Genomic DNA, 12,790 nt, shown 5'->3' on the forward strand with positions numbered 1-12,790 from the left:
GTCTCCCTGTCCTCTCTTGACGTCGTACCGCAACAATATAACATATGAAATGAAACCGTTGGCAAGGCATCAGGCCTCAAGAGATCCAACAATACCCGACATATCAAAGTATCTACTCTGCGATTTTATATAGCCATGTTCTCATCGGCATGACTCGCCCTGGTTGTAGCGCTATCTTGTTCAGAAAGTAAGACTAATTGTCTCGCACATACATTATTTATCTGCCTACAGTTGCGTGGCTAGTGAAGTGGAACACCAATTGTAACTGAAGATAGTAAAAAGACAAGCAGAAATCATATCACTTTCGGAAAATATGTCGTCAGCAACACAAAGAAAAAAATCGAGCTTTACAATAAATATTGTCTGTTTCTTCCACAAAAAAAAATTCTGTACTAAAAAAAGAACTTTTCCGGTTTTTCTTTGTTCTATCACAAAAGGTTTTCACAGGGAATTTGTGACTGCTGTAAATTCGTTGTTTTATGAGCACTTTTTGGATACTGCAAAATTGTGCCTATCTCCGAAGCCAGGTAAGTGAGTACTTTTGTGATGGTAACTGTTTATTCGAGTTTTGTTTCAGTGCTTATTTACATTGATACCGATAACTTCTTGTGAATAATGTATGTTGTCTTCCTACAGCGGGATTCAGACAGTTTGGTATTTGAGCATTGGCTTCAAAGGTGAGGCATCCATTTTCATGCATTAAAGTCACCGTAGTGTACCATGAGCTTGTAGTTCATAACCAACGGTTTCTGGGCACGATATAGTGCCCAGATATAGTGCCACATTTGCTAGAACCTTTCTCACTTTCACCCATTTCTTTAATTTCATCTCCAAACCCCCTTCCCCTCGCCTAGAGTAGCAACCCGGACGTGCGCCTGGTTGACCTGACTGCATTTTCTTACTTCTTTTCCTCCTCCGCCACGGCGTTACAACTTACGGTAGGGGACATAATTCTCCTCTTCTTTAACGGTCATATGAAGTTAGGACGAGTAATTTTGTACGCGAGTTATTTACACTGCCATCGGCTTCTCGTATTTTATGTAGGAAGTCGACATATAGATGCCGGAGTCTATCGAGCTTGCTTTACTTGTGGAACCAAACCTCAGAAGTAGAGATCGAAAAGCGCAGATATCAAACTGTGTTATCAACTCGGTAGGCGAGCCGCTGCGGTAAAGTGGCTACGATGCCAAAGTGAGAACTGCCATGATGTACTTATAATACCAGCTACCAGCGCAGGTTTTTGTCAGCAAACTGATTTCACTAAAAATAAGGCAGTCAGTTTTACATTGTGGAGCTACGCATAAAAAATTATATCACCGATTCCTTGACAGACAGAAGTAGGTGTGAAAATATGTTTACACTGCACTATTCGTTTCGCACTTCAAATAAGCAAATGTTTCATGATTTGTAATGTTTCGATCGTTAGGATCAGCTGCCATTGAGGTTGGTAGCGCAGAGAAGACATAAAACTACACATTGTTTTGCTGGAAGGAGCCTTACTGCGTCATTTTGCTGTATCCATAGATATTTTATATATTGGCCTTGCAGACCTCAATTTGAGAGATAGAAATGATGACAAAAGAAGCCAACCTGATGATTATGCTGTTTGCTTCCATGGTATCACCTCTCATGGGATGTAAGTTTTATTCTTACGAAATATTATTATTGTAGCCAACCTAGAAGTCATAGTACTGTATACCTTGATGAATTTAATATTCGAATTTTCGTTTCACTAAAACGGCGTTGACGACTGACTACATCATACTACTAAAGCAGGTGTAAAAGCAGATTATCTTACTTGGGAGCTGTTGCGCACTAATTGGTTTTAAAACACAGAAACACAAGAAAAGTAAGGAGAGAAGTAGAGCCCTTGTTTAAAACATAATTGAATTTAGTACAGTGTGTACCAACACGATTCTCCCTGGCAAAGGTCCATATGGAAACTCTAATTACTGTAAATTTCTTTCTGCAATGACAAACATACAATAACAAGTTGTTTAAACGTCAAATATAGCACTTTTTATTTTTTTCTTACTTATAGGTATCTCACCAAACATTTAGAGGATTTGCGACTTGAAAATTGCGAGTTGAAAATTCTGCAAGTTAGGGCCTGACATGATGAAGTAATGATGATAAAACCAGGCTGGAGTTTTGTGGCGTGTAAACACATATGAAATGAAACTGCGTGCTACATTATACAGGGTTATAATTTCTTAGTTTTCCCCAATTCTTTAACATCGCCTGGTACAGATAACATAATTCTACTGCTTGAGGTTGATTATTCAGAGAGATGGACACTACTTGCACGACAAATCGATACGCAATCAACAAATAAAAATTTACAAGTTAGCTTCTTAATTATTTACTTTATGGTGCATAGTGCAATTTAGGAATTGTGCCCGGTGTGTTCGCGAGGCGTATATACTCAGAAGTAGTTTCAACAATGACACCTCTTTGGAGATATGGTCCACGAAACTCGCCATAGAAATTTTTTGTTCTTCTACTTACTTTAAAACAAAATGCTCTGTTATGCATTGCCACAGAAAAGGAACTGGAACGCCCATTAAGTTCGCACCAGAATTCTGGAAATATTATCTCAAAACTGGTGGCATCTTTGAAATTTATTTCAAGTTTATGCGTTTTGCACGTTCACTGACTACAATTCGCAAATTGCAATATGTACTTTAAATAAATTATTAGGAAGGTAACACTTTTTCGTGTATTAGCTGAATATGTGTTTTGATTTTTCGTCCTAGTAATGTCCGCCGCTTCGAATAATCCCGCTCAAATACAAGAATTATTCAATGTGACACTTAAAAATACCGTGAAAAAGCTGTACAAGATATCTCACGATGATTGTCGACAGCAGTGAGTTGGCACTGAGTCAATTTAGCGACTCCAGGTATGGCCACCATTGAAATAAGTTATGTATGGGCCGTGTTCTGCAGCGGGAGTCTTTTTTTGCGCTTTCCTAAGAACTGTCGCCACAGTCTAAAGCCGTCATCACGAAGCCTGCGCGTGAACACCGAATTGTATGGCGCGGCGGTGCGTGCTAACGTTGAAAAGCACGTTATGCTACAACCGGACTCCTCTCTCGCGTTTCTATCTAGGCACGCTGCGCCACGTGATCCGGTTACCGAGATGTTCGCGCGTGGCCTCCGTGACGACAAACGTGGCGCGCCGGTGCCTGCGAAAGCTGAGAACTGTTCCCTCGCATGTCGCACACTGAGTGCACATACTTACCGGCAAAAGTGCTTTAAATGTTCACTGAATAGCGCCTAATACCTAGTCTATTCATGTCGCAGCTTGCTAAAGTGATGGAGTGAAAGGCGTTTCTTTAAAAGCGGCACATACCTAACGAATTCGGGGCGTAGATCGCAAATGCCCTGCGTTGCTGCCCTTGAGAAACCCTTGTGACGTGAGTTCGATTCCGCTTTGCATCGGAGAAATTTAAGGGATCTTTTTCGTCATTGTAGGGTGTCACACTTAGAGTGGCACATACCTAATTGCCGAAGCTGGAAGAAGAAGACGACGAAGAAGACCTCCAGGCGATGGTTCTCCGTGTCTGTGTCATTCTTTAAAAACATACACATCCAAACTTAACCTAAGGAACACCAACGCCCAGGTGCGAGTGCCACTAAGAGTCTACCTAAGTGAAACATTAGGGTCGCGCACCGATTCTTGGAGACCAGTACCGACCGAGTGGGCCATACCTTAGCGTTCCAAGTGGCTTACCCAGCAGTACATACCCAGGCCCGCGTCTGCAGAGACCCGTGTTGGCCTGTAAGATGTTCGTTGAAGAGCGGCAAGTATGTACGCACTGCCCCATAGTCGGTGACGCAAATTATTCCGATGATTGGTTTCAAACCCTGTTACCTAGAGCAGCCTCATATTACCCACCCGATCACGAAATACCCAGATATCCGCAGTAGGCACACGGTTATACACAAACATTGTAGTAGAATTGTATCCCCCGTAGTGTGAGTCAGGTACCTAAAGAATGCTAACGCATTAAAAATGGGCACCCTGTAAATAGCAACAAGACCCCGTGCGCCAGCGAGCCTTCAGTTTCCCTGTTTCCATCCCAGGTCCGCTTCCTCTAGCTGTCCTATGTTGGACAGAACTTCAATGTTCGTGAGCAATTCAGGCCCCACTTTGTTAAGCGTGTAGTGCAGGTTAGCTCCGACGTTAACATACCAATTGTGTCTTCTTGCATCGTTCACTGGTCCACACCGTACCTCACCCTTGGCGATGTCTGTAGCCCGCATAGGTCTCGAACAAAGCACATCACTGAAAACCGAAACACACTAAGGTTCGAGTACATATGTAAGTTATTAAAGCTATGCCTCTCGAGCACCTATATTTAAATGTGAATCATTTCTTGGCGAACATTTGCTAATTTGACAGTATCTATCTAGGTACGTCTTTGTGCTCTCATGGTCGTTTCGTAACCTTGGTATGTACCAAAATTAGCATACTATGACAAGAGTATATGACGGACATAAATGATATCTCACGACATGAATGTCCAGACAAGCGTGTCTCGTAGGTCATGAAACAGCCACCTACGTTTTGGTGCTCTCATGGTCATTTCGTAAACATGGTAGGTACCGAAATTGGTATAGTATGACAGGAGTGTATGACGAACATAAATGATAGGTCATGACATGCGTGTCATCGAGGTCATGAAACTGACACAGCGAAAAATGTTCACACTCAAATGCCACTGAAATGTGTTCGGACATGAGAACTAAGTGAATGAGAAACTAAAGGATGGTGGTAGAAGTCATACTCATGAGCATGACTCTGCAAAAATGAGAATGACTCAGCGAAAATGATTACACTCAAAACCCAATGGAATGGGTTCGGGTGTGGTACTAAGTGACGGAAACACTAAAGGATGGTGGTAGAAGTCGTAGTCGTGAGTATGACTCAGCAAAAATGAGAATGACTCAAAAGATTAACACTGAAAAACCAATGCAATTGCTTCGGATGTGGTGGTACTAAGTGACGGCAAACGCTAAAGGTTGATTGTCGAAGTCATAGTCATGAGCGTGACTAAGGCTTTCGCCTTAAAGACTCTTTGGTGTAACTAAAGGGACTCCTGAGGACTCATGACATGAATCTCATGACATGCGTGTCACGTAGGTCATAAAAGAGCCGCCTAAGTCTTGGTGCTCTCATGGTCGTTTCGTTAACTTGGTAGGCTCCTCGCGCACTGCTTCGCAGAACATCAATTTCCACAGGGCGTGCGATCTGCCGGCTTTTCTTGCAAAGGAAGTTTTTCAATCAGACCACCGTGATTACGATGGGCACTCGCATGTTCTTTACAGTCACCGCACTTACAATGGACCACATTGAAGAGCGGGTGGTGGGCAAGTTTGAACGAAAAGCAAATATGTTTGACTGCTAAGTTGATGAATCCTTCCGCGTACTAAATACTGCAGAAATCGACAGCCTTTTCTCCCCTCTACATTCTATTAAAACTTCTATACAGTTGAGCCTGGAGCATGAAGTGGCCAGCTGACTTCCGTTAATGGGCGCATTCGTAAAACTAAACACTTCATAACTCCAATTCTAAATACAGAAAGGTGACACGCATTGAAGGATAGCTTTATTCCAAGCTCTATCACATGGCGACGAATAATCAAAGAGTCGCCCCCCTCACTCCCCCCCTCCCTCCCTCTCATAACACCACGGCGTTTCGCGCCACGGAAGTCGCGTTTGCTTTCCGCCGTGCGTTTGCTCTCCGTGATAGCGCGCGTCCCACGCGCGCATTCACTCGCACATACGGCGCGCGGCGACGATTTTATCGCCCTTGGTCTTTATACGGAACCTCACGGTGACGGCGACGCCGACGGCAGAAATCTGAGTGAAGTGTCCATATAATTGATATCGCAATAAAACGTTATAGAGCCCTCTGCCTGCACACGAACGATATTCGGAACTTTGATCATGCACGCAGCGCGGTAACCGAGTACTTGGAAACTAAGGACCACCTAATTGACCCAGACGCTGAAGAGGAGAGAAGTGTAGCAATCTTAAAAGCGGAGATAAATCCTACAAGATCCTTTTTCAGTAGTCTTGGCGTACGCGGATGAAAAGAAGGAACTTCAACCTGTCCTTAGCGACCCTCCATTGTTTGCACGCTGAAGGACTTCGTGGCATAATGGGGAGCTAGAACGGCCGTGAAATAAAGAAAGTATAATAACCGCACTGCTGCCTCTTCAAAGCTTAGCCTTGAAGAACGAGTTGGTCCGGCTTTTAAATGTCAGGAATAAAAAAATTAAGATCTTTTGGCTGGTGCCACACTTCGTCCTATCAATTAGTTATTCTGAACCACACAGACAGCTGTCGAATGCTAAACTGGGACGTTTAAAAGCTAAGCTTTTCTTTGCGAACTTCACTGAGTTTTGTTAACGTGGCTGTGGCCTAATTATTCCCTGGCCAAATAAGTGAACCAATCATAGAGGAGCACACGCCGCTAGGTTCCTTGCAACACCAACGGATGGCGGTCGCCTGCGTGCAACCGCGGCAGCTGTGGCGTCGGCCATGCTGGTAAAAGCCAGAAAGCTAGACTTCGCGCATTGGCAGCTTCAAGGTAAGGCTGAAATAAACGTTCCTTACGGATAGAATGAATTCGAATTAGGCTACGTACGTATGCGCTCGCTGCCTCTGAAACTATGCTGCGTTCAAGGCGTCCGTCGTATTCGCGAGTAGTCAGCGACTCCGTTTGACGAAGGCTCAGTATAATTTTTGTGCGTGCGTGCGTGCGTGTAATCGTGTTTCGACTCTTCATGCACTCACACAAAGCTTCGCTGTATATAGATTCCAACTAATTGGATCTGCTGCAAATCTTTATATTGAAATTTACTAGCGGCCTTCCTTTGACCTGCTGGCAGCTTCCTCCAGCAGCTGGAAATAACTTTCCTTGACAGACGGCATACTATCAATTTCAATTGGAAAGCATCATATGCCCCATTACGCGAAAATTTGGCGTCGTCGGCGGTGGCGTGACCAAGCGATGGTAACAAAAATTACCGACGGCGCAGTGTAAACAGACGTGAAAAATGCTCTGTTTGACGTCCGATTTCTCAAGGAGGTTCTTGTAAATATTCTAAATTAATTGACTTGAAAAGAAAATTTGGTACATTTCTGTCTGGGTGGCAATCAAACTTCGGTCTACGGAGTGCGAGGCGAGCACGCTTCCCTGACGCCCCCGGCGGCCCCACGGCTGTGGCTGACTATAATGTACACGTCATTGCACACGTCACGTCGTAGCCATATGGCTGGCTCAAGGTTTGGCCTGAGGGTCAATCAGCAAGTGAAAACATCAATCGAATAGCATCATTTTGCACATCACAGGTGTGGCCTAGTGCGTGCGCTATTGGGAGCGTGAAAACATCCATTCAGAACGTTTCATGAAAGGGACTACAATGTATTTTTGGTTTATAGCGCGACGGGACACGGACGAAGACTAGAAGCTGACAGGGCAGTAGAACAAGGGGGCGGTAGAAGAAAAAAAATATTACGGTGTTAGTCATGTGTTTTCATTTCCACTTTGAAGCACTGGCATAGTTTATCAAATTTCACTCATGTGCGAGAAATATTACATTGGACAGAGCGCTAGGGGTCTCAATAGCCGACTAAAATAACATAAATTACTTACCAATCCTAATACGTTACATCTAGCGTCGCATTGTTTCGGTTACGGTTGTACACCTTTGTTTGTGGACAAAAAAGTCATTTCAAGAAACGAATGCTCTACTAAACGCGAAATAATTGAGGCCTTTCACACTGAATGATTGGGAGAGACTTACGCTAGCCGGGCATCGATATCACTCACTCACTCACTCACTCACTCACTCACTCACTCACTCACTCACTCACTCACTCACTCACTCACTCACTCACTCACTCACTCACTCACTCACTCACTCACTCACGATGCGATGCTTCCTTGCTTAGGTTTTTGCAATCACATATATTGGTGATCAATTCTATATAAAAAACAACACTTGAGAGTTAGCGCTCATCCTGCCTGTTTCTAGTTTTCGTCCGTCTCCCTTCTAGCTCTAATACAAGATATGTTAGCGTACCAACACGCCCAACTTTCTAGCCCTTTGGACTAGAATGCCTTTTGCCTTCCCACATCTAATCATTCTTAGGTGCCTCTCCCGAATTTCTTTCGTGGAGACGAAGTTTTACTCTATATCTTGTCATTTATTGTTGCAGTTCCTAGGCTAATTCGCACTGTAAGCTGACTTTTTAATGACCGGCATCAGACCAAATATTATTGCGATAGCGCTGATATGGACACTCCAGGTACATTTCCGCCGTTGTCATCGCCATCGGCGTTGGCTTCGCCAATGAGAGCGCCGTCATGTTGCGTGTAAAGTTGAACAGCGATACATTGTGGCCGGGTGCCGTGTGTTGTAGCTGCGAGTGAAAGCGTGCGAGGTGGAGCCGAGGGGGTTGCGAGGGGGAGCCTTGATCTCACGCACGCAAGGGAGGAGGTCGAGGAGGAAGCAAGCCGTCTTCCAGTGCGCGCAGGGCACCGCCGGGCGGTCTAATCCGGCGACGGCAGCGCATGGCGCGGGGGAGCGCGGCCACAAGGGCCTTATCTTGAAAACAATCTCCGATGAGTACAGAATCTAGGTTCGCCGAGGTCTCGTAGCTTCCTGTGCACTGTGATCTCGCCGCTTATTTCGAGCGGAAACACGAAGGTTATTGCACATGTCATATGGCAGCCCTTTGACTGCATAAAGGTGTGGCCCAGTGCGTGCGCATTTGGCACGTGAAAACATCAATCAAATAGCGTCATTGCACACGCCACAGCAGTGGCCTAGTGCGTGCGTTATTGGGCACGTGAAAACATCCATCCAAAATATGTCACCAAAGGTGATATAAAGCTTTCGCATTCCCACGCATAAGCAGTCATAAGTGTCTCTGGCATTTTTTTCAAGGAGACATAGTTTTTACTTTATATATTATCTCTGATTGGTGCAGCTCCTATGCTAATCTAGGCTAATTCGCACTGCAAGCAGCGCTAATTCGCTCGCTTCTGGTGCTGCTCTTCCTCGTTTCAGCATTTTCACAGCGACTGTCGGAGCTTATCCAATCAGATGTGCTTATGTTTGCCTGTGCGCACGTGAGACCATGTTTGATAATTTATTTAGTAAGCGAAATTTTACGAGTTTATACAGCCGATAAAACTACAATCCGTACTTCGTATGGCTGCCTACAAATTTGCTATCACCATGAATGGTTCGCCTGTTAGGCAAAAGTGCGACTTTTTTTTTGTCAGGATGACTGTGATAGCCTTCAAGCACAAATCTATTTACAACCACTTTAGACAACGCTACAACGCTGTGATGCAACAACCGCAAGTGTTAATATCACTAGAATTTGTAGTCGGCGCATGTCTTTTACAGCATGAGATTTTTTTTTCTACTGATCATTTCATTTGTATGTTGTTACTATTTATTTCTTGCTCAGCATGCCCGGAAAATACAGATGCAATGTTCTGCGATGGAGGTGACTTCGCCCCGCAAGTTTATTGTAATGATGTCGATCTCACCCCCTGGCAGTGCACAAAGAAGCGTAAGGTATGGTGTGGATGCAGTGCTGGGTTCGCCCGGGCAAAGGGCGGCACATGTGTGCGGACATCACAGTGCAGTAAGTGATTAAATCTTTATATGTTTTGCAAAAAAAAAAAACAAATGCTGTAAACTTTCACATTCACTCATGGAACCACTTCAGCGTAATTTGAAGTTGCTAAGTTCAAATCTGCACCAAATTCTGTTAATTGATCATTAGTTTCTAATAGTATGCACGAGTGACCTCTTGCAGAATTTTATAGGGTTGCAAACTTTTTTGTAGGTTGTTTATTTTTTAATATTTTCCCTGCGCATGCTGGTTGAAACCTTGCATGAAAATGTTCGAATTGAAATGCAAAGTTTTCGGTGGGCAGAAAAATAAATCACGCATTACAGACCACCCAATTAAGACGCTTTCCTAACTGTTTCGTAAAGCTGTGTGTATGTGCGTACGCTTAAGCAATGCGTTCAAAGATGAAAGCCAATTAAATTTTAGCACAATATGGGAAGTAGACTAAATAGAGTCTTTTTAACAGCGAAGCTGTTTAAGGCAGCCGTAATTTGTCGTTCGTATCAAGTTACTATCCCGAAATAAAAGAAAATAAACTTTCTTGCTGAGGCGGGGATTCAAACCCGCGAACCCATGGTCCAAAGGCGAGCGTCGTATCTACTAGGCTATACAGCCACGCTTACAGAGCATGCATTTATGCGAACCATATGATTGCGTTCGAGTGTCGTCGTCTTCGTCCACCGCTGGCGCGTTCGCACGCTCGTGCCCTGCGAGGTGAAGAGGTTTTGCGCGCTATGCGAGCAAGAGAGAGAGAGCCGCATTCACGGTGTGGGTCTGCTGGAACGCGTTGTCGGCATTGCACGCGATGTCAGTGTTGCAAGCTGCACTATGCAACGTTCAGTGACGGCCGTAAGTCCGAGAGGCGCGAAAGAAAATTATCATCATCATGAGTAATGGAATTTCCACGAAGTTCTCTACTCCTACTAAACAGAATTTATGTAAATAAATTTCTTTACTAAATAGAATTTCTCTACTCCTAATGCAGCGAAGCATGTTCACACATATGTAGGTGTGACCCTTCCGGACTTCGTCATACAGACCCTCGCTCTTGGGCCTTAGTTTGCCACTGTGGGAAGCAACTCTCCAGTGGAGCTACTGACTTTGGTGCTGGATGTGTGCAGACATGCTCCGGAATGTGAGAGTGACCGTTTCGTTTTATAGGGTGTATATGTGCTCCGGTTGTACTCTCGTCGTCGAAATTCTATTCCCGTTGAAAGGGTGATAAAGCCCCTCACTGACGAGGGGCTTTATCTTGCAGCAGTTGTCCAAAAAGGTGGGTTTTTCGTCACACCTAGAAGCAATTTCCTGAAAAACGCGCAAGCTTCCATTCATTCTGCTTTTATTAGGAGAACTGAAAAAGTTAAAATCAATGGCAAAACGCATGTTAACGGATTTGAATCTTAGCAGTCTTGCACAATCTGTAGATAGGAAGGAAGGGTTGGTGCTTCGGTTGTTTTTCTCGGCAAATACCCACAAACCTGAGACGCCTTTTCGTATCATTATTTCGGAAAATGGCACTTGGCAAAAGTCCCTTTCCTGCTGGCTCCAGTTTCACCTTAAGAAGCTATAAGTTAATGATCCGTTTCTAGTTAAAAGATCTTCGGATATTGTACACCATCTTTCACAACACTGACATTCCATTTAAGGCCATGTCCATAGACATAAAAGGCTTATATTATTCTATTCCGCATCAGGCACTCTTGGTTGTTAGTTTTGGTGCTGTTGCGTTCCAAAATGGATGTGGTGTTTCCGTGTCGGATTTTATAAAATTCCTTCAGCTATACCTTCCTTCGACGTTCGCGGAATGGAATGGGATGTTCTTCCTTCAGAAAAGCGCGATATGCATAGGGTCCTGTATCACTCCCTTGTTGAGCAATTTGTTTTTGGCTCACCTAGACAAGAACATCGAACCATGGTTGGGTGATACAAAAATCGGGAAGGGCTTTCGTTTCGGGGATGACTATTTGATTCTGTTAAACTGTGATGTCTGCAGTGTCGCGGCCTCCGTTAGTCAGGCGTTGGTCCTGTTTGAAGAAGGCCTAGCGCCGCTCTCACTCACACATGAAATTCCGGAGAATGGATAGTTTAGGTTTCTAGATTTGAAACTATCCTTTACTCAGCATCATGTATGCTGGATGTATAAGCCGCGTGCCAATAAGCCTCTATTATCCTATGCGTCAGCCCATTCAAAGCAAATCAGGAGAGGTATCATAATTGCTTGTCATAATGCACTTAATAAATCATTATATCATTTAATAGAACATAGTTTAGGTTCGCGGATTGCTCGGCTGAAGGCAGCTGGGTATCATAGCACCCTTCATGTCTCAGTCTCAGAGGAGCTCCGCCGTAGGTGAAGCAATGATCCTCAGAGCATCGAGCATCAAGTACATGATGGAAGAAATAAAACAGCTGTTCTCCCGTACATTCATTGGATCTCTCACACACTTACAGGTGTAGGTGTAGTTTTCTCTACGCCTAGAAACTTGCACAGCTTTGCGTTAGAACTAATCCTGCTGCTAAGAAACTTACTCCCCTGTAGTATTAATCATATTAAAACTATACGGATTGTTCGAACGATGTAGTGTACAAGATACCCCAGAAATGTGGTCTGTCTTATGTAGGGCAGACAGGTAGATGTCTAAATATTAGACTCCAAGAACATAGCAATAAAGTGCGAAAAGACCGAGAAGGGTTTCTTGGAGTACATTACGCATAATGCTGCTGTATTCCGTTCTTTAAAAGGTTGTCTTAGTTTGGCATCCTAATGAAAGCACTAGACTTATCATTGAGGCAGCAGCAGTCGCTGAGGGTGACTTGGTCAGTAAGCCGTCGATTGCATTAACGGATGGGTTTTCTTGCTTGCTTTCTGGGGTCTCACATGCGCTCTCGTTCTTCCTAAGAGGGCGGTTGAGGCTAGATGGAATTTTGAGCGCTTGCTCATGGCGACATCATGTTTTGTAGGGGGCGGTTTGTCGAAGTGTCTTGGCTATATATGCATGTTATTCGAAATAAAACTTCAGTTGGAAGTAAGCGCTTGTCTTTCGGCATTCTTTCTGTCCCTTTGCCTATGTATGCGCTGTAAGTCAAGTTTGCAATGCAATACCAACTAGCCCGCATCCAA

General features: G+C 44.1%; 1 long non-coding RNA gene across 2 annotated transcripts in view; it reads left to right on the forward strand.

Annotated features, from left to right (window-relative positions):
- Positions 1–431: 431 nt before the first annotated feature.
- Positions 432–12,790, forward strand: part of LOC119453410 (uncharacterized) — a 30,224-nt gene continuing 17,865 nt past the window's right edge. The window contains exons 1-5 of one of the 2 annotated variants that reach the window (XR_007466855.1): positions 432–527; positions 637–677; positions 855–938; positions 1,525–1,636; positions 9,499–9,678. This is a non-coding gene — a long non-coding RNA (uncharacterized LOC119453410). The remainder of the gene's footprint in view (positions 528–636; positions 678–854; positions 939–1,524; positions 1,637–9,498; positions 9,679–12,790) is intronic. The other variant, XR_005192291.2, reaches the window with a different exon arrangement.

The sequence above is a fragment of the Dermacentor silvarum genome, chromosome 5, assembly GCF_013339745.2.
Source record: "Dermacentor silvarum isolate Dsil-2018 chromosome 5, BIME_Dsil_1.4, whole genome shotgun sequence".
Classification (NCBI taxonomy): Eukaryota; Metazoa; Arthropoda; class Arachnida; order Ixodida; family Ixodidae; genus Dermacentor; species Dermacentor silvarum.